Raw genomic sequence first — 22,335 nt, 5'->3', positions numbered from 1 at the left:
CTACGCTGGCCTCAACAATTGACAGTATGCTGTCTAAACTGGACAAGCAGAAGACAAAAAAAAAAAGTAATTACCAAAATTTGCCAAGACAAGGTAAGACAGTCCTTCAAAATTTCTGCTTCACAGAAAGTCTGTCAGATATTCTAGTCCTATAGGTCAAAGATGGATGCCCTAACATTGTTGAAGAACCTTTGGGTGACTGTCCGGGAACCCAGATGTGTCTTTCGTTTCTTAGTTTTGGAAGTTGCTTGCTCTACACTTTCTGTTTATTCAGGTAATATTTCATTATTCTTGGATCTCTGGTGGGGATTGAAGACTAAATTGTATACAGTTTTCCTTGTTACCAAATTCAGAACAAAAAACCTTACATGAGAAATGTAAAGTTCGTAAGATTGATAAACATAAAATCTTAAGTTGTTTACCTAACTTTTTTGGGTGTAAAAAGATAGTTTTAGGGTCATGTATGGCTCATCCAGCACCTGTGCCCGGTCACCTGGTCATCATGGAAGAGGTCTTGGCAGAAGAGCAGGACGATGAGAAGCAGCAGGTGAGAAGACATGGTAAGGAGAAGAAGGAACTGCCCGCCAAAATTCAGGGAATGAAGACAAAAATGACAAAAAGACGAAGAAACAACTCATTGAAGATGTAGCTAAGTTGGAGCGAGAAATGGAGCAAAAACACAGGGAGGAAATGAAACAATTGAACTGACTTTAAAGGAGAGTAAGAGAGATTCTGTTGCTCTTAACATTTCAGACTTGGTATTTGAGAATCAACCACATCGGATTTCAAAAGCACAAAAGAGATAGGGGGAAAAAAGCTGTACTGGAAACAGAGCAGGAAGAAAAGATAGTTGAGGCTAAAATTGAGAACTTACCTGGAGCCATACATGTAGAGAGTGAAAATCTTTCTCGGGTGTTGGCAGCCAGAGAATTGGAAATTAAGCATATTCTGCCTCATGGTCATTTTATGTATGGAGCACGTGAAGATCAGCTGATAGGACAGTTCTGTGCTCTGACTGTTTAGCACGTGCAGAGCCATTCCAAAGACTTCCTGCCATTTTTAGCCAACCCCAACACAGGAAATATGCATGCTCCAGGAGAATTTGGAAAATACAGTGATGATATCCTAAACGCAGTGGCATAGGGAGGTCAGCTTGAGCTAAGAGCTCTGTCTCACCTTTTATAAACACCTTGAGAGATACTACACGCAGAAGCTCCTCCCATTGTAGTTGGTGAAGAGTGTCCAAAGAATCCTTTAAAACTAGAATACATGAAGCATGCATATGGTTCAGGAAGCCTTGTAATTCTGTCACAGGGTTAGTGAACTCAGCTACTAAAAATTGCAGGTAGTTTACAAAATGTTACACTATGTTTTATAGAATGTGTTAATCTGCTGTATTCCTACCAAGTGCTAGATTGTTGTAAATGCTACCTAAAAACACAGCTACCTTAAGTCAGATTTATGAATAAGCTTGCTAACAGGTTTTCTAGAAATACGTTGACTGAATTAACTTGAACCAGTGCCCACTCAGTGGCATTCTTAGAACTTAAAGTCTGTTGTGGAGAACATTATTCCAAGATGTTATACTTCTCGCTAATGAGTTCTAGTTATCCTGGACATTCTGATTTTGAATAAATTTTCTTTTAAATGTTGGCCCCACAACCTTATATTCCAAAGCTAAGCATTTTGATGTAAGTTTTTTCAAAGTCCGGAGACTTCTCTCTGTCAGGGTCAGCACGTTTATTATAAAATGAGCATGATCACAGTAACTTTGGTATTTCTAGGATTGGCAAGGTGAAATTTGTTATGGAGCACATCTCTGCAGCCAAGGAGAAACTTCTTTTAGGAAGTTTTGAATACTTACCTGAGAATCAGTTATGTTCTAAGACGTGAGACAAAAGTCAGTGGTAAACAGGTGTTCATTTTCAACATTTTTAACAAACTGAAGATTGTCCTTTTCTTTGTATAGCTTTTAAAAGACGGACTTTGGCATTGCTGCTCTTTCAGCTTTAGGCTGGAGTTACTTTGTGTCTTTATTCTCTTCACAACTAAGGACTTGTGACATTTTCCTGCATTTTCTCCAACACTTCTCAGTGGCTGTACTTTCCCTAGAGCCCTTTCCCACTGAGAGATATCCAGTGGCCTCTGGTTGCTCACCTGCACAAGGTGGTGCGTTAGTACTGCAGAAGGGGCCATGGTCACTCACTATTCCTGAGTCTCCCCCTCTCCTGCTTGTCCTAGCAGGGTCTCTGCTTGTGCTTACTTTCTAGGATTCAAAGAAAGCCGTAGCTATGGATTATTTTGTTACATACTGTATCACTTTTATCCACTCAAATGTTTAATTATTATAATATATGTATATATTTATTATCTATAGTATATTATATATGCTATGTATATAATATATATAAATTATATATTTACATACATATTATAATATATGATATATTATATATGTGTGTGTGTGTGTGTGTGTGTGTGTGTGCGTGTGTGTGTGTAAAATTGAAGACCACTGTTCAGGAACCAAGAGCTGAAAATCAGTACAGAACACTTTTCTGGGGAATGATTTCTGTAACTTAGATTTCAAATCCCTTCTACCTGTTCTTTGTTAGAGAGTTGTACCCACAAGCGTGTCTGCTATCCTTATGTAGCACAGTACCATGGAACGGAGGGGGGGCACACCCCTAGTAGAGCACTTCCTTATCATGCATGAGGCTTGAGGTTCACTTTCTAGCACCAACAAAAGAAAACGAATTCATGAAAATGAAACTTTTGGGTTTGATCTGATTTTTTCCAAATTAGAAATATAATAAGATTGAGCATCATGCTTACAGTGTTTGAGCTTATGATCCATGTATGCTGTCTATGAGTAAATGAAGGGCTTATGCGTTATAAGTAGGTAACACTGTGGCAAGATGGCAGAGACTATGGTCCTCAGGGTATGTCATGGCTTTTGAGATCATCCCAGCAGACTAAAACTTCCTCTGCCTCCTACACGGTGAGGTGCTTTGTAACTTCTGATCTTTCTTTTTTTCTCTCTCTGAAATTTACAAAAGACTGAGGCTCTAAATTAAATGCTTTGAATTTATTTTGAAGTAATGTTATCTTCATGTTAAAATATCGCATTGAGCATTATTAAAAAAACAAAATATGAAACTTAGTTACTGAAAACTACATTTTCAACAAAGATAGTCTAAGACAAATCATTAGTGTTTTGTTGTTTTGACAAGAATTTAAATGTTCTTAATTATGTATTTCTGCTTTTTTGTGATGTTTTATTTATTTTTTTTTATATTTTATTTTCCAGTTTAAATTTAGATAAGAAACGAGGTTGCTTCACAAGTCAGTTCCAGGTCCCTCTCCCATACCCTCCCCTCCTCCCGTGCCCGCCCCCCCCAACGCCCCCCCCCCGTTATCCCCTCATTCCCCCAGGGAGGGTGAGGCCCTCCATGGGGGTGTCCATAGTCTGTCATTTCATATAGGGCAGGGCCTAGACCCTTCCCCAAGAGTTCAGGGTGAGAGTGCACCTCACATTGTTCTATGGGAGTCCAAAGTCCATGTGTATACTTGGGATGGGTACTGATCTGCTGCCCAAGGCTCAATAGATTCCCTAGGCCTCCTCACTGACACCCAGATTCAGGGGGTCTTGATCAGTCCCATGCTGGATTCCCAGGCTGATGCCTGGGATTCAAGAGTTAACCTTTGTCTGGTCAGCTGTTTCTGGGGGTTAAAGCAGCCCAGTCTTAATCCCTTTGATCATCAGTCCTCCCTCTCTGTTACTGGCTTTCTTGAGTTCAGCTCAGTACTTTACCAAGGGAGTCTGCCTCTTCTTCCATCAGCCACTAAATGAAGTTTCTGTTTCCCAGACTCTCTGGCCATAGGATTGTAGGCTGGCACTCCCCAGATCTATGTCTGAAATCCATATATGAGAGAGTACATGCCATGTTTCTCTTTTTGTGACTGGGTTACCTCACTCAGGATGGTTTCTTCTAGTGTCATCCATTTGCGAATCTCATGATTCCATTATTTTTTTCTGCTGAATAATACTCCATTGTGTAGATGTACCACATTTTCTCTATCCACTCTTCGGGTGAGGGACATCTAGGTTGCTTCCAAGTTCTGACTATTACAAATAAAGCTGCTATGAACATAGTGGAACAGACATCTTTGTTGTATGAATGGGCATCTTTTGGATATATGCCTAAGAGTGGAGTTGCTGGGTCTTGTGGTAGGTTTATTCCCATTTTTCTGAGGAATCTCCATACTGATTTCCAAAGTGGCTGAACCAGTTGGCACTCCCACCAGCAATGGAGGAGTGTCCCCCTTTCACCACATCCTCTCCAGCATATATTGTCATTGGTGTTTTTGATTTTAGCCATTCTGACAGGAGTGAGATGGTATCTCAGAGTTGTTTTGATTTGCATTTCCCGGATGGCTAAGGATGTTGAGCACTTTCTCAAGTGCCTCTCAGCCATTTTAGACTCCTCTATTGAAAACTCTCTATTTAGTTCTGCAGCCCACTTTTTAATAGGGTCCTTTGGTGTTTTGGAGACTTGCTTCTTGAGTTCTTTGTAAATTTTGGAGATCAACCCTCTGTCAGATGTGGGATTAGTGAATATTTTTTCCCATTCTGTGGGCTGCCTTTTTGTCTTGCTGACTGTGTCCTTTGCCTTACAAAAGCTTCTCAGTTTCAGTAGGACCCATTTATTAATTGTTGATCTCACTGTCTGTGCTACTGGTGTTATGTTCAGGAAGCTGTCTCCTGTACCAATTCGTTCAAGGGTACCACCCACTTTCTCTTCTAAGAGGTTCAGTGTGGCTGGATTTATGTTGAGGTTTTTGATCCATTTGGACTTAAGTTTTGTGCATGGCAATAGACATGGATCTATCTGCAGTCTTCTACATGCCAGCATCCAGTTCTGCCAGCACCATTTGTTGAAGATGCTTTCTTCTTTCCATTGTATATTTTTAGCTTCTTTGTCAAAGATCAGATGTTCGTACGTGTGTGGGTTAATACCTGGGTTTTAAATATGATTCCATTGGTCTACCTGTCTATTTTTGTGCCAATACCAAGCTGTTTTCAGGACTATAGCTCTGTAATAGAGCTTGAGGTCAGGGATGGTGATGCCTCCGGACGTTGCCTTGTTGAACAGGGTTGTTTTGGCTATCCTGGGTCTTTTGTTTTTCCATACAAAATTGATTATTGTTCTTTCAAGGTCTGTGAAGAATTGTGCTGGGATTTTAATGGGGATTGCATTGAATCTGTAGATTGCTTTTGGCAGGATTGCCATTTTTACTACATTGATCCTACCTATCCAAGAGCATGGGAGATCTTTCCATTTTCTGAGGGCTTCTTTAATTTCTTTCTTTAAAGATTCAAAGTTCTTACGATACAGGTCTTTCACTTGTTTGGTTAGCGTAACCCCAAGGTATTTTATGTTGTTTGTGGCAATTGTAAAGGGTGATGTTTCTCTGATTTCTCTTTCAGCCCTCTTATCATCTGTATATAGTAGGGCTACTGATTTTCTTGAGTTGATCTTGTAGCCTGCCACTTTGCTGAAGGTGTTAATCAGCTGTAAGAGTTCCCTGGTAGAGTTCTTTGAGTCATTGATGTAAACTATCATATCGTCTGCAAACAGTGAAAGTTTGACCTCTTCCTTCCCAATTTGTATCCCCTTGGTCCCCCTTTGTTGTCGTATGGCAATAGCTAGAACTTCAAGTACCATGTTGAAAAGGTATGGAGAGAGTGGACAGCCTTGTTTTGTGCCTGATTTTAGAGGAATTGCGTTGAGTTTCAGTTCATTTAGTTTGATGTTAGCTGTTGGTTTACTGTATATAGTTTTATTATGTTTAAGTATGTCCCTGTTATCCCAGATCTCTCCAAGACCTTTATCATGAAGGGGTGTTGGATTTTGTCAAAGGCTTTTTCAGCATCTAGTGAGATGATCATGTGATTTTTTTTTTCAGCTTGTTTATATGGTGGATTATGTTGATGGATTTTCGTATGTTGAACCATCCCTGCATCCCTGGGATGAAACCTACTTGATCGTGGTGAATGATTGTTTTGATGTGTTCTTGGATCCGATTTGCCAGTATTTTATTGAGTATTTTTGCATCAATGTTCATGAGGGATATTGGTCTGAAGTTCTCTTTCTTAGTTGTATCTTTGTGTGGCTTGGGGATCAAGGTTATTGAAGCCTCATAGAATGAGTTTGGCAAAGACCCTTCTGCTTCTATTGTGTGGAACACTTTGAGAAGAATTGGTATAAGCTGTTCTTTGAATTTCCGGTAGAATTCTGCACTGAGGCCATCTGGACCTGGACATTTTTTGGTTGGGAGACTTTTGATGACAGCTTCTATTTCCATAGGGGTTATAGGTCTATTTAAGTTGCTTATCTGTTCTTGATTTAGTTTTGGCAAATGATAGCTGTCCAGGAAGTCATCCATTTCCTTTAAATTTTCGAATTTTGTGGAGTACAGGTTTTCAAAGTATGACCTAATGATTCTCTGGATTTCCTCAGAGTCTGTTCTTGTGTCCCCCTTTTCATTTCTGATTTTGTTAATTTGCGTGTTCACTCTCTGCTGTTTGGTAAGTTTGGACAAAGGTTTGTCTATCTTGTTGATTTTCTCAAAGAACCAATTCTTCGTTGCATTGATTCCTTGTATTGTTTTCCTGGTTTCTACTTTATTGATTTCAGCCCTCAATTTGATTATTTCCTGGTGTCTACTCCTCCTGGGGGAGTTTGCTTCTTTGTGTTCTAGAGCTTTCAGCTGTGATGTTAAATCTCTAGTATAACTGTTCTCCTGTTTCTTCATGTGAGCACTTAGTGCTATGAACTTCCCCCGTAGCACTGCTTTCAAAGTGTCCCATAGGTTTGGGTATGTTGTGTCTTCATTCTCATTGAATTAGAGGAAGTCTTTAATTTCTTTTTTTATTTCCTCTTTGACCCAGGGATGGTGCAGTTGAGCATTATTCAATTTCCATGAGTTTGTAGGTTTTCTGCAAGTTGTGTTGTTGTTGAATTCTAATTTTAAGGCATGGTGGTCTGATAAGATGCATGGAGTTATTCCAATTTTATTGTAGCTGCTGAGGTTTGATATGTTGCCAAGTATGTGGTCGATTTTTGAGAAGGTTCCATGTGGTGGTGAGAAGAAGGTATATTCTTTTTTATGTGGATGAAATGTTCTATAGATATCTGTTAATCCCAGTTGGGTCATTACTTCTATTAGACCCTTTGCTTCTTTGTTGAGTTTCTGTCTGGTATTCCTGTCTAGTGGTGAGAGTGGTGTGCTGAAATCTCCCACTATAACTGTGTGGGGCTTTAGATGACATTTAAGTTCTAATAATGTTTCTTTAACGGATGTGGATGCCTTTGTATTTGGGGCATAGATGTTCAGGATAGACACTTCATCTTGGTGGGTTTCACCTGTGATGAGTATGTAATGACCTCCTTCATCTCTTTTGATTGATTTTATTTTAAAGTCTAGTTTGTTAGATATTAGGATTGCTACCCCTGCTTGTTTCTTGGGTCCATTTGATTGAAAATTTTTTCCTAACCTTTAACTCTCAGGTAATGTCTGTCTTTGAGGGTGAGGTGTGTTTCTTGTATGCAGCAGAAGGAAGGGTCTGTCTTCCAATCCATTCTGCTAGTCTGTGTCTTTTTATGGGTGAGTTAAGGCCATTAATATTGAGGGATATTAATGACCATTGATTGCTCATCCTTCTTCGATTTGCGATGGTTGTTGTTGGTGGAAATTATGTGTGGAATTTCACCCCTTTGTTCTTTTGGCTGTTGGTAGAGAGGGTTTCTCTAATGCTTATGTTTTTCTGGTTGTAGTTAGCTTCCTTGGGTTGGAGTTTTCCTTCCAAAATTTTCTGTAGGGCTGGGTTAGTGGACACATATTGCTTGAATCTAGTTTTGTCATGGAATATCTTGTTTTCTCCGTCTATAATGATTGAGAGCTTTGCCGGGTATAGTAGTCTGGGCTGGCATCCATGGTGTCTTAGTGTAGGTAGAATATCTATCCAGGACCTTCTGGCTTTCAGAGTTTCCATGGAGAAATCAGGTGTAATTCTGATAGGTCTGCCTTTATATGTTACTTGGCCTTTTTCCTTCGCTGCTCTTAATATTCTTTCTTTATTCTGTATGTTTGGGGTCTTGATTATTATGTGGCGAGGGAATTTTTTTTGTGTGGTCCACTCTATTTGGTGTTCTGTAGGCTTCTTGTACCTTCATTGGCATGTCTTTCTTAAGGTTGGGAAAGTTTTCTTCTATGATTTTGTTGAATATGCCTTCTGCCCCTTTGAGGTGGATTTCTTCTCCTTCTTCTATACCTATTATTCTTAGGTTTGGTCTTTTCATGGTGTCCCATATTTCCTGGATGTTTTGTGTTAAGGATTTGTTGGATTTAAGGTTTTCTTTGGTTGATAAATCCATTTCTCCTAGTGTATCTTCAACACTTGAGATTCTCTCTTCCATCTCTTCTATTCTGTTGGTAATGCTTGTATTGGTAGTGCCTGACTGTTTGTCCAGCTTTTCTATTTTCTGCCTTTCTTCAGATTGTGTTTTTTTTTAATGTCTCTATTTCAGTTTTCAACCCTTGCAGTGTTTGCATTGCTTCTTGCAATTTTCTGTTTATCTTTTCGTCCGTTTGTTGCCTTTTATGAATTTTTTGGTTTGTTCTTTCTTCCATTTCTTGCATTTTTTGGTTTGCTTTTTGTTCCATTTCTCGCATTTTGTGCTTTATTTCTTCTTCCATTTCCTGCCTTTTTTGGTTTGTTTCTTCTTCCATTTTTTTCATTTTTTGCTTTGTTTTTTCTACCATTTCTTGCATTTTTTGCTTTGTTTCTTCTTCCATTTCCTGCCTTTTTTGGTATGTTTCTTCTTCCAAGTCTTGCATTGTTTGCTTTGTTTTTTCTTCCATTTCTTGCATTTTTTGCTTCATTTCTTCTCCCATTTCCTGCCTTTTTTGGTTTGTTTTTTCTTCCAATTCTTGCATTTTTTGGTTTGTTTTTTCTTCCATTTCTTGCATTTTTTGGTTTGTTTTTTCTTCCATTTCTTTGAGGGATTTTCCTATATCCTCTTTTAGGGCCTCTATCATTTTCATGAAAGTGCTTTTAAGGTCATTCTCTTCTGCTTCGTTCGCAGTAGAATGTTGGGGTCTTGCTGGTGTGGAGTCTCTAGAATCTGGCGGTGTCATTTGTTTTTCTGTTGCTAACTGTGTTTTTGTATTGTCTCTTTCCCATCTCTTCTTCTAGTGGGTGCAGAAAGAGCCCCTTACTGGTCTGGGGACCAGAGTTCCCTTTTGGTGGGTGCTAACAAGTCCAATAATCTGGTGGTTCTTCTATTCCTTGTCCAAATGCTGGTCCGTGGGTGGAGAAGAAGAACAGGAATCTGGGGCGCTTAGCCTCCTACCTGGTCCCCTGGACCCTATGCTGGGTCCTGTTGTACCTGATCCGGAACAGCTACTCCCCTGGTCTCCCTGCCTCCTCTGGTTTCCTGGTCTCGTTGGTGGGAGAGAAGATCTTGAGTCTGGGGTGCTTGGCTCCCGCCGGGATTGGGAGCTCTGTGCAGTTCCCAGGCGATCTGCAGGCACTGGAATGCAGGCAGGGAAGCCGGCCTGTTTACTTGATGCTGCCGGAGGAACAGCTGCTTCCCTGGACTCCCAGCCTCCTCTCGTTTCCTGGTCTTGTTGGTGGGAGAGAAGATCTGGAGTCTGGGGTGCTTGGCTCCCGCCGGGATTGGGAGCTCTGTGCAGTTCCCAGGCGATCTGCAGACTGGAACACAGGCCGGGAAGCCGGCCTGTTTACCTGATCGTGATGTTTTATTTTTAAATGGATATTATATTTATGAATAAAATGAATGGCCAACTTCTACCATTTTAGATTTATATGAAAAAAATTCTTTTAAGAATACAGATGTTAATTAAAAACAACATATGTGAATTAAATGTGCTGCTGCTGGTGGTGGTCTGATGGGAATCCCATGAGCTTTCCTTAGTACTGATTGGAAATGTGTAAGTCAAAATTCTGGAATTTGTCTTCAGCCAAGAGTTTTATCCAGTAACATATGTTTGTGGCCTGTAAAAAATAAAACAAAGAATGCGTAACTATTATGAGCAAGATAGCTTTGCTCATATTATCTGATGTTTACAGAAAGAATAATTGATAAAGGAGTTGAATCACAAAAAGATAGTTTTAGCATGATAATACAAGTTATGATATAAACTTTGGACTCACTAAGATAGGATAGATAGTAAAGTAATTTCTCCTAATATGACAAATACAACTGAACTGGAGATTATGAATGTAATTCTTAAGTGATAATTGTTCCTATTATATAATTGTTCTTAAGTTTTCCTATGTTAGAGTTAAAACCTCTCCTTTTATTTAGACAAAAGGGGGAAATGTTGTGAGATATTTGGACACTGTGTGAAGACATATTGCTCTTATTGGTTTAATAAACAGCTAGGCCAGCGGTATAGGAAGGACTTCAGGGAAAAGAGCAAAAGTAGGAGGAGTTAATCGAGGTGCAGAGGAGATGGCAATATGACTTGGAGAGAATCAGACAAACAGAATGAAAGGAAGGTAAAAAGCCGCATAGTAAAACATAGATTAATAAAAGTATGGGTTTATTTAAGTTATAAAGACTAATAAGGAACAAGCCTAAGCTATAGGCTGAGCTTTCATAATTAATAGGAAATCTCCATGATATTATTTGAGAACAAGCTGGTGGACCAAAGAAAAGGTACAACTACAATGGCAATCCTCAAAAAAATTAGTATTTTTTTAAACCTTTAAAATCCTCCAATAAACTCCATCTGCTATTTGCAGTTGTCTGTTTAAGTGTCCACATTCCTGCTCTGTCTCTGTCTCCCAGGCTTGTGTGCTTTGCGAGCAAAAGAACTGACACTTGTTTACTTACAGCTGTGTCCCCAGTGCCTTACACTAGCACAGTAATAGATCAGTGCTTATGTGGTCACTTAAAACACAAGCTTGTGACAAAAGCCAGTGAAATGCCCCTCTCCAGGAAACACCAACGGAACTGGTAGATGTTGTTTTTTAAAGGGTAAATATGATTAAGATGTATTAATATAATTGCATTTAAAGAGTAAATGAAATATCACTACAAATACTTATGTGTGTTGTAGTCCTGAGCCAGTAATAAAAAAATAAATGTATGTAAATACAAGTTTAGATCCTGTTAATGGTGAACTTATAGCCTCATAGAAAAAACACAGTGTGTGTGTGTGTGTGTATGTGTGGTGTTCAAATAACAACAAAATGTATGTATGCAAATAGTAGATAAGCTGATTGAGGTAAATGTTCTGAAATAGAAATGCATCATACTTTGGAATGTGTAATTGACTAAGCAAGGTGGGTGGGGGAATATTTGGTGTTTTTTAAGATGGGTGAACTCAATATTAGTCAGGCAAAAGCTGTGGGTGGGGGCATGATTCCCGACAAAAAGAGGAGCAGATGCAAACATTTTGAGGAAAGGAGTGCAGCCAATTTCCAGAACTGAAAGTGCCCATAACATAGTGGGCAAAAGGAGAGGAAGTAGCTGACAATTTAACCATTGATCAGCCAATGAGAATCTATTAAAGGATTTTCAGTTAGAGAATTACAGCTATGTTCTCAGTGGTTTAATTTTTACATAATTTGGATAAAAGATGGAATTTAGGTGCAGAAACACGTCTCAGAATTAATGTTCTAATGGAATTAAAGGAAAATTATGGCTTGAAAAAGGAGGTAAAGACACCTGGGTGATTAAAAACATCAATGAGAGGTATAATTGACACCTGGGTGATCACCTGAATGTCAAAAGGTGACATATATGTGGAAAAAGTGGTTTTCTGGATTCTGCTTTTAGAAATTTTGATTGGGAATCTTGGAAACAAGTAGGAATTGAGATCCAGTTTTGGATATTCTCAGTTCACAAAGTAGGACAGCAGAATCCCAGCAAGGAGGTCCTGTGGACAGCTGGGCCACCTGGTGAAGTTCCAGGCTACATTTGCCTATATGGTGTGGCCATGGGAAGCTGCTGAGTTGTTTGAAGGGAAGAAAGCCTTTAAAGGAGAAATTACAGTCTGCTCTGTTTTGCTAAAAGCATAGAAACTTACAGGCATGAAATGAATGATCAACAGAAAAACACTCAACTTTGTATGGAAAAACAAAGACCCAGGATAGCCAAAACAACCCTGTTCAATAAAGGAACTTCCAGAGGCATCACCATCCCTGACTTATAGAGCTATAGTAATGAAATCAGCTTGGTAATGGCACAAAAGTAAACTGGTAAACCAATGGAATCGACTTGAAAACCCTAATATTAACCCACACATCTAAGAACACCTGATTTTTTTCAAAGGAGCTAAAGTTATACAATGGAAAGAAGAAAGCATCTTCAACAAATGGTGCTGGCAGAACTGGATGCTGGCATGTAGAAGACTGCAGATAGATCCATGTCTATTGCCATGCACAAAACTTAAGTTCAAATGGATTAAAGACCTCAACATAAATCCAGCCACACTGAAACTCTTAGAAGACAAAGTAGGAGGTGCCCTTGAATGAATTGGTACAGGAGACCAAATTGTGAACATAACACCAGTAGCACAGACATTGAGATCGACAATTAATAAATTGGACCTCCTGAAACTGAGAAACAAGCTTCTGTAAGGCAAAGGACACAGTCAGCAAGACAAAAAGGCAGCCCACAGAATGGGAAAAGATCTTTACTGTCCCCACATCTGACAGAGGGCTGATTTCCAAAATATACGATGAATTCAAGAAGCAAGTCTCCAAAACACCAAACAATCCAATTAAAAAGTGGGGTGCAGAACTAAATAAAGAATTCTCAATAGAGGAGGCTAAAAAGACTGAAAGATTTAAGAAAGTGTTCAACATCCTTAGCCATTAGGGAAATGCAACTCAAAACAACTCTGAGATACCATCTCACTCCTGTCAGAAATGCTAAAATAAAAAACACCAGTGACAGTCTATGCTGGAGAGGATGTGGAGAAAGTGGAACACTCCTCCACTGTAGGTGGGAGGGCCAACTTGTACAGCCTCTTTGGAAATCAGCCTGGTGGTTTCTCAGGAAAATGGCAATTAGTCTACCTCAAGATCCAGCAATTCCTCTCTTGGGCATATACCCAAAGTATACGCATTCCTACAACAAGGACATATGTTCAACTATGTTCATAGCAGCATTGTTTGTAATACCCACAACCTAGAAGCAACCTAAATGTCCCTCAAAGAATGGGAGGAGAAAATGTGGTACATTGACACAATGGATTATTACTCAGCGGAAAAAAAATGAAATCTTGAAATTAGCAAGCAAGTGGATGGAACTGGAAGAAAGCATCCTGAATGAGGTAACCCAATCACAGAAAGACAATTAGTGTATGTACTCACTCATATATGGACATTAGGCATAGAACAAATGACTACCAGTCTATAATCACACCACCAAAGAAACTAGGAAGCAAAAAGAACCCAAGAGAAGAAAGCATGATCCCCTGAAGAAGGGGAGGGGGACAAGAACCCCTGAGCAAATTGGGAGCATGGGGCAGGGGAAGGAGGTGGGAAGGGGAGAGAAAGGAAGGGGATGGAGAGGGAAACAGGAAGACTGAGACAGAGAAGGAATAGGGGAGGGCAAGAAAGAAGATGCCTTGATAGAGGGAGCCAGTATAGGTTTGGAGAGAGGTCTGGCACAAGGAAATATTAGGGGATCCACAGGGATGAACCCAACTAGGAATCTAGGCAGTGGAGGAGAGGCTATCTTTGATGCCCTTCCTCTATAATGAGATTGATGACTACCTTGGTTGCCATTCCTAGAGTCTTCCACTAGTAGCTGATCGAAGCAGAAACAGGCACCTACAGCTAAACACTGAGCCACACTCCTGGAATCCAGTTGAGGAGAGGGACAAGGGATGAACAAAGGAACCAAGACAATGTGGAGAAACCCATAGAAAAGTTGACCTGACCTAGTGACAGCACAGAGACCCTAGTCCTAAAGCTGGGGAACAAGCATTGGACCAAACCAAGACCTCTGAACATGGGTGCCTGTTAGGAAGCCAGGGCAACTTATGGGACCTCTAACAGTGGAACCAATGTTTATTCCTAGAGCTTTGGGAGCCCAGTCCCTATGGAGGGATACTATTGCAGCCCAGATACAGAAAGAAGGGCCTGGGCCCTCCACCAAATGATGTGATGTAGTTTGATGGTCCTCTGGGGAGTGATTGGGATGCATGGGAGGATGGGAGGTCTAGGGAATGGGGGGATTGATATGCAAATAAGAGTGCTTCTAAAATAAAAAAAAACAACAACAGGGGAGACTTAATTGGAGCATGGTAACTGTAGTTTAAATATTCTATTTTTTAGTACAGAAGACAAGTGTCTCATTACAGCCTCCCATACCCTCCTTAATGTTAACAGTGTAATAACTATGTTAATAGTTGATTATAATCATTTTAAGGTATATACGTATGTCAACCATCATTTTTAACCCTTAAATATGTTCTTTTGTCAATAATACCTCAATAAAGTTGGAAAAAAATCATTGACAAAGTTAACAGGTTAAAAAGCATCAAAGAGATGAAAAGATAAAAAGGAACATTGTAGATACTACACTCACATGCTGGTCTTCTTCTGTCCTTAAGTCTAGGGCAGCTCATCACACTAAGTTTTATTTACAGACAAGAGATACAAGTGACTATGAGTTAGACAAAAGAAAGGCTGGGAAAGGAGAACAATGCTTTTTAGATCTTCTGTTAACCTTGCTTTGGGGGATATATAGACATCTTAGTAAATGTTCTCTCAAAGCACTTCCAGTTTTTAAAATCTTTGTACCCACTTCTTGTATATCAACCTTTTTCTTTCTCTTATGTCTCTACTTCCAAAAATAGAAAACTAACAAACATAAGGACATTGTAAAATCTGTTGACATGAAAACAAGCTACACTAGCTTTTCAAAGTTTTAGTGGTAACAAAATAAGAAAACTTTCAGATTGTGGTAGTAATGAATTTTGCAATAATATAAATGGCAGGAGAGTTTCAATAGATATTACACAGGTCAAAAAGGGTAATTTGGATATTCCTAGGTGTGTGAATATTTTTACATTGATTAGAAAAGACAAAAATTGATAAAAAGATTGATATGGAAAATTGTGTCAAGTGAATAGATTTTTCTAGAAGTATTTTTGTTAAAAAATTATTACAGTTTATTAAGAGAATTGTAATTTCAAACCATGAAGTAAATACATGAATTGAACTTTTCTGGATTGCATTTAGCAGAGCTTCAGTACTTAAAACTGAAAGTAAATATTGTCTCAAATATGTAAGGGATATTTTTCATTGCTGTAAATATAAATATTATCATACATAATTGTTCCCATGGAGCTTTATAATACGTATCAATATCCAAAGTGTCTTAAGTAATATAGTGTGAAGTATAATATGAGGCATCTGTATACCTCCACACCCTTTTCAAACCTTAAACACATTTTTTTCTTCACAGTGATCTCCAGTGTTACATGAAAGACCAGTTTGAGTAAAATACAACAGTAATTGAGCAGTTATTTCCTGGGAAATGCCATGTATTAGAGGTGCTATCATTTTTCACATTCACTTATGCAAGTTCACTTTTCACTACTGAGAATTATTATCTAAACTATCTTATTAGGGTGTCATCATTATTTTTTACAGCTTCTTACCTCATCAACCAAGAGAACATGAGCATTTCCTAATAGAATGACTCTTTGAACAACCAGAGAAAACTATTTAACAATGTTCTTACACATTCTCCTCCATATTCTAAAGACATTTAATTACTTTTTAATCATTTCTTGGAGTTTTTTCCCAAAAAAATCTCTATTTTTTTCTTTTGTGATTACTTATTTATTTTTTCACTTAAATTAGAAACAATCCTGTTTTACATGTCAATCCCAGTTCCCCCTCCTTCCCATCCTACCCTGCCCCCCACCAACCCTCTATCCCATTCCCTTGCTGAGATTGTGATTACTTTTAATGGCTAATTTTCTCAGTGATAACTTTTAGTTGTATTGAGTTATAATTGACATAAGTGTAAACATTTGGAGAGCACAATATCATAGTTTATATATTGTGAAAATAGAGGATGTGCTTTATATATTCTCTTACGACTACATATAGATTTTATGTCATGTAAAACTCAGAGATCTGAAAACTTTACATATCAAGAGCTATAAATTTTATGAAAAATACAAAAATTCTTCCTTTCACTTCATTGCAACATGCTACCTATGTTGGTTTCTCTCAGCTAAAAAGAAATCTTCAAATGGAAACATTTTGTTAATGAAGAAACAGTGGTGGTGTTATGAAACTTTATAATGATTTTCAGATGACAAATCCACATACAAGCAATGAATAGAGTATCTTGATTGTTAACTAAGAATGTTTGCAGTAATTACTATGCTTTTCCTCTTCAAAGTTATGACATCAACCATTTACGTGAAATACCAGATTGGACAACATATCCTTACATAAATTAAATTGTGTTTGTCTAATCAAGAAAATACCTTTAATTATAAGCAAACAAAAACTAATTCCCCTATGCCTAAATATTTGGCTAGTGTTCCAGTATCTCAGTACCAGGGATGGTTTGGTTTCCCTATAAATTCTCTCTCTCTCTCTCTCTCTCTCTCTCTCTCTCTCTCTCTCTCTCTCTCTCTCTCTCTCTCTCTCTTTGTCTCTCTCATTCTCTCCTCTCTCTCTCTCTCTCTCTCTCTCTCTCTCTCTCTCTCTGTCTCTCTCTCTCTCTCTTAGAAGAGAAAGTGGGTGGTACCCTTGAACGAATTGGTACAGGAGACAGCTTCCTGAACATAACACCAGTAGCACAGGCAGTAAGATCAACAATTAATAAATGGGACCTACTGAAACTGAGAAGCTTCTGTAAGGCAAAGGACACAGTCAGCAAGACAAAAAGGCAGCCCACAGAATGGGAAAAAATATTCACTAATCCCACATCTGACAGAGGGTTGATCTCCAAAATTTACAAAGAACTCAAGAAGCAAGTCTCCAAAACACCAAAGGACCCTATTAAAAAGTGGGCTGCAGAACTAAATAGAGAGTTTTCAATAGAGGAGTCTAAAATGGCTGAGAGGCACTTGAGAAAGTGCTCAACATCCTTAGCCATCCGGGAAATGCAAATCAAAACAACTCTCAGATACCATCTCACCCCTGTCAGAATAGAGATCCTGGAAGGAATCTCACAAGTCTACCTTGAATTAATTTTTTAACACATACTGAGAAAAGGCATTGGGGAATAGACAATCTCTTAAACAACTGATTCTGGAACAACTACATTCATATAAAAAAGAAAACTATACCCTAAATTTTCATCAAATCAAATTCAAGAAGGCCCTAGTTGGTTATTATATCAAATACAACTTAATGCATTAAAGGCTTACATGAAAGACCCAAAACTATTAAACTACTCAAATAAAATATAAGGAAACTACTTAAGCATATCACGATTAGAAATGTTTATTCTTTAATTAAGATGGATAAGAGAGGATGAGAAACAAAAACAAAATTATAAAAGTAGGATGACAGACTAAAAAGCATCTGCATAGCCAGGGAAAACAACCATCAAAATGGAAAAGACAGCTCACAGTACCAGGGAAAAAAAGTATAAACTGCACAACTGACCTTGGGATAATATGTACAAAGCTCAGCTGACTGAAGCAAAATAGAAAGCATGGAAAAACAGCCCAATCTTTAAAAAACAGAAAGCAGGTGTCAACAGATACTCCAAAAAGAAGACTTAAATGGACAGCACATATATAAAAAATATACTCAACATCATCATGGAAACATAAACTCAACCACAGTGAGACATCATTTCATCATAAGAATGGCTATTTTAAAAACCCACAAAGCAAAACATGAACTGTCAGGGTATGAGAAGGGGAATCCTGGTTCACATTAACTCAGCCAATGTGGAAAACAAGAAGGAAATTACCCAGAAATTCAAAATAAAACTACTACACAATCCACCAATCCCCTTACTGTTAATTAAATCTGTCTGCTACCAAAGCATCCTCATCCCCAGTTCATTTCAACACTTTTCATTCAAGCCAAGATACGAAAGCAGCCTAGTTGTCCATCAACTGACAATGAAAGTGTGCCAGAAAGATGCAGCGGACATAAAAATGAACTAAATCCTGCTAATTGCAACACCATGGATGGACCTGGAGATCATGACAGTTCTCGAAATAAACAAGAAAAAGGAAGGCAAATGATACAATCTTATTCACACATTTGGTTTTTAAAGGCAGTCTCCTAGACAATGAGAGTAGAATGGTGGATACCAGAATCTGGGTGAAGTTGAAGAATAGAGATAAGTAGTGACTGAATTACAGTCAGTCCAAAACAAGACCTTCTGGTGTGCAGGTGAGCCGTGAGAGACTCTAGATAATAAATATACCCAGAATGCTTTAAAAACATTAGAATGATTTATCATAAAAATTATGCATTCTAGGAAATATACTTACTCTGATTTGAACATTGTTTAATATGCACACTGTCAAACTATGATAAGATGCTCCACAAATGCTATGCCTAATTTGTCTGTATCAGCTAATAGACAAAAAAAAAACAATTTCCAAGTGTCATCTAGTATATACAATTAATAGGACATTTTAAATTAGTCCTATTTGCTAATTCAAAGCTAAATAATACAATTAAATTTAAGGCCCAAAACGTATAGCCCTTAGTGGTAATTGAACAATTTTTATACAAATTAAATTCTCTTGGAAATGTTATTAAGCCTTCAAAAAGAACCTCATTTTATATTATTCATTATAAAATATTTTTATCACTGTTCTATATGAAGCACTGTGAAAATAAAGACATAACAAATATTAATAACTGGGCATTGTTGGTGTTTGTAAAGTACAAAATGAGTGCAATACAATGTACATTAAAAATAGTGCCCAATAAAACAAGCCTGACCCAGTACAGTCATAGACCAACTACAACGAGGTACAAGTGAGAAGGCACAAGCACTATGTGGGCTGGTACTGACTTCTAGATTGGGGATGAGGGTGCAGACACAAAGGCAGCTACATGAAATTTGAAAGATTAGTGATGGTAGAGAAAATCTGGTGAACATAACATGACAATTACATTTGAAAATGTGTGAAAATAGTAACCACAAAAATCTGATTATTTGCTCTCTGGGATCTCCTGGCCTGAGAACCACAGCCAGGTCATTTTCCCCCAGAGGACCAAGCAACCAGGAGCCTATTGAGAGTGCCAGTCTACTCCTGCCCCTACACAGGGCAGAGGTGAGCTCCAACTCTTGACTTCCTTCTGCTTGCCTTCTCTGGAATCTCCTGGCCTGCGGACTGCAGGTAGGATGACTTGCCCCCCAGCTCACCAAACAACCTCGTGTCTGGGAAAACACTGTGCTAATCCAGGAGAGGGAGTGCCTCAGACCCTCCTGCACCCACCTTGAGACCCATCAGAGCATTGGACCTGCTTGCACCTACTGGAAGAGACCTTGGACATGTACCCACTAGGAGAGGAAGAGACCCCACCTGTACCCACTGGAGGAAGGGTTGAGAAGAGGACAATAGAACACATTCAACAACAGAAAAACCAATATGACGCCACCAGAGTCTAGGGACTCTACACCAGCAAGACCTGAACATCCCAACACAGATTAAGCAGAAGAGAATGACCTTACAAACAACTTCATGAAGATGATAGAGACCCTAAAAGAGGACATGAGAAAATCCTTTAAAGAAATGGAAAAGACAAACCAAACATTGCAAGAAACAATTCAAACAATGCAAAGTTTGAAAGCTGAAATAGAGACAACAACAACAACAAAAAAAAAACACAGTTTGAAGGAATGCTGGAATTAGAAAAGGTGACTAAAGACAAGGAACTACAGATGCCAGGATATCCAACAGAATACAAGAGATAGAAGAGAGAATTAGGCATTGAAGATTCACCAGGAGAAATAGATTCATCAACCAAGGAAAATCTTATGTCCAACAAATCCCTGACACAAACTATCCAGGAAATATGAGACCCTACGCAAAGGCCAAATGCAAGAATAATAGTGATAGAAAAATGTGAAGAAACCCAACTCAAAGGTGCAGAAAACATATTCAACAAAATCATAGAAGAAAACTTTTCCAACCTAAAGAAAGACATGCCAATGAAAGTAGAAGCCAACAGAACACCAAATAGAGTGGACCACAAAAAAAAGGCCCCCTTGCCACATAATAATCAAAACCCCAAACATACAAAATAAAGAAAGAATATTAAGGGCAGATAAGGAAAAAGGCCAAGTAACATATAAAGTCAAACCTATCAGAATCACACCCGACTTCTTCATGGAAACTCTGAAAGTTAGAAGGTCTTGGATAGATATTCTACAAACACTAAGAAACCATGGATGCCAGCCCAGACTACTATACCCAGCAAAGCTTTCAATCACCATAGATGGGGAAAACAAGATATTCCATGACAAAACCAGATTTATGGAATACATATCCACAAATCCAGCCCTAGAGAAAGTTCTGGAATGAAAATTCCAACCCAAGGAAGTTAACAACAACCAGAAAAACATAGGCAATAGATAGTCCCACCTTACTAACAACCAAAAGAAAAAAGAGGTGAAAATCCACATATAATTCTGCCACCATCAACCATTCCTTGTATGCTATCTTAGAGTCCTCATCCAGTGGTTGTTGGAAGCAGAGGCAGACACCCACATCTAAACACTGAACTGAACTCGTGGAATCCGGTTGCAGAGAGGGAGGAGTGATGAGCAAAGGGGTCAATACCAGGCTGGGGAAACCCCCAGAAACAGCTACCCTGAACAAGGGGGAGCCCATCATGACTGATGGGACTGATCCAGACCACCTGAATATGGGTATCAGTCAGGAGGCCTCCGCAATCTTTGGGGCTTCGGCTACTAGATCAGTATTTATTCCTGGCATCTGAATGGACTTTGGGAGCCCATTATACATGGAGGGTTGTTCTTTCAGCCTGGACACATGGGGGATTTGGAGATCCCCCATGAAAGGGCCTCACCCTCCCTGGAGATTGTAGTGGAGATTGGGTGGAGGGTTGGTAGTGTTGTTGGGAACAGGGGAGCAGGGGAGGGAAAGGGAGCTGGATTGACATTTGAAGCAAGCTTGTTTCTAATTTAAATAAAAATAAAATCTGATTATTCGAGAATATTACAAACAGATAAAGATTCAATCCTAGTCTGGCGTTTCATGTATTGCTATAGTGCTTATGCTTTCTTAATGCTGTCCTATATTTTTAAACCACAAATGTGCATAAAACTAGTTTATAATTTATTCTATACATTTTTGAGTTCTATGAAGGAAACGTGAGTTTTGTTTGTTGGATTTTTTTCTACTTCACTAGACATAGTCAGCATGTCTAAAGAGACACTTTTATAATGCTATCATTTTCTTCCCCAATTTCTGCAAGTATACCTCTAACTTGTGGTGACCTTCTTCCCTGATAATGACATATATAGCAAAGAATTTCTGAATGTAAACAGCAAGATGATCACAAGCTCTTTAGAGTAAAGGCTATGCTGTTACTTCTCCATGACAAGCTTGTCATTGATTAGAGGGTGTGGAGAGCTAGCTTAGAATCACTTAGGTGAATGATGATGTTGTTAGGAAACTAATGACAGAGAACCATGATAGGACTGTTGGACCAAAGCACAGAGGAAATTCAAACTGAAATTACTCTTTTGGGTCTTGGACATATAGGGATTAATTACAGAGCCTCAGTGAACTGCCCCACATGCATGTGTATACAGACAGAACTAATTGGCCTCAGTGTATCTTAATAAATGCCACAATGTTGGAAGGAGGAGGCAAGGGGATTCAGGAGGATTTGAGAGGATGAGTGAATATGATCAAAATATATTGTATACATGTATGAAATTCTTGAATATTAAATGAAATATTTTAAAGCACACATTAAAATAGTTTAATTCAGCAACTAAAAATTAATTTCAATACTAACCATTCAATAAAAATAACTCTAAGATCTTCTGCAAGAGAGCATAAAGGAGTTATCATTCTTTAAACATATAAATAAATGATTACTGAAAATATTAAGACTTCATGATTACTTAGAGATTAATTAGAACAGCACAATACAGAAGAGTAAACAATGCCATAATAAGGATCCTGTCTTTCTTAGTAAGTTTGCTCTCTTATTGAGAAACTTTGTAAATGCCATCTCTTAGTTTCTTGACACTTTACTTGAAAGAATACATGAGATAGATTGTAGAGAATTAAGTGAATTTC

General features: G+C 38.5%; 1 pseudogene; it reads left to right on the top strand.

Moving 5' to 3' along the window:
* Positions 1–478: 478 nt before the first annotated feature.
* LOC101835016 lies at positions 479–1,349 on the top strand (annotated as a pseudogene).
* Positions 1,350–22,335: the final 20,986 nt, after the last annotated feature.

This window comes from Mesocricetus auratus, unplaced genomic scaffold (assembly GCF_017639785.1).
Source record: "Mesocricetus auratus isolate SY011 unplaced genomic scaffold, BCM_Maur_2.0 Super-Scaffold_100043, whole genome shotgun sequence".
In the NCBI taxonomy this organism is placed as follows: Eukaryota; Metazoa; Chordata; class Mammalia; order Rodentia; family Cricetidae; genus Mesocricetus; species Mesocricetus auratus.
Note: the sequence above shows the minus strand (reverse complement) of the source record. Positions and strands in the feature narration are given on the sequence as shown.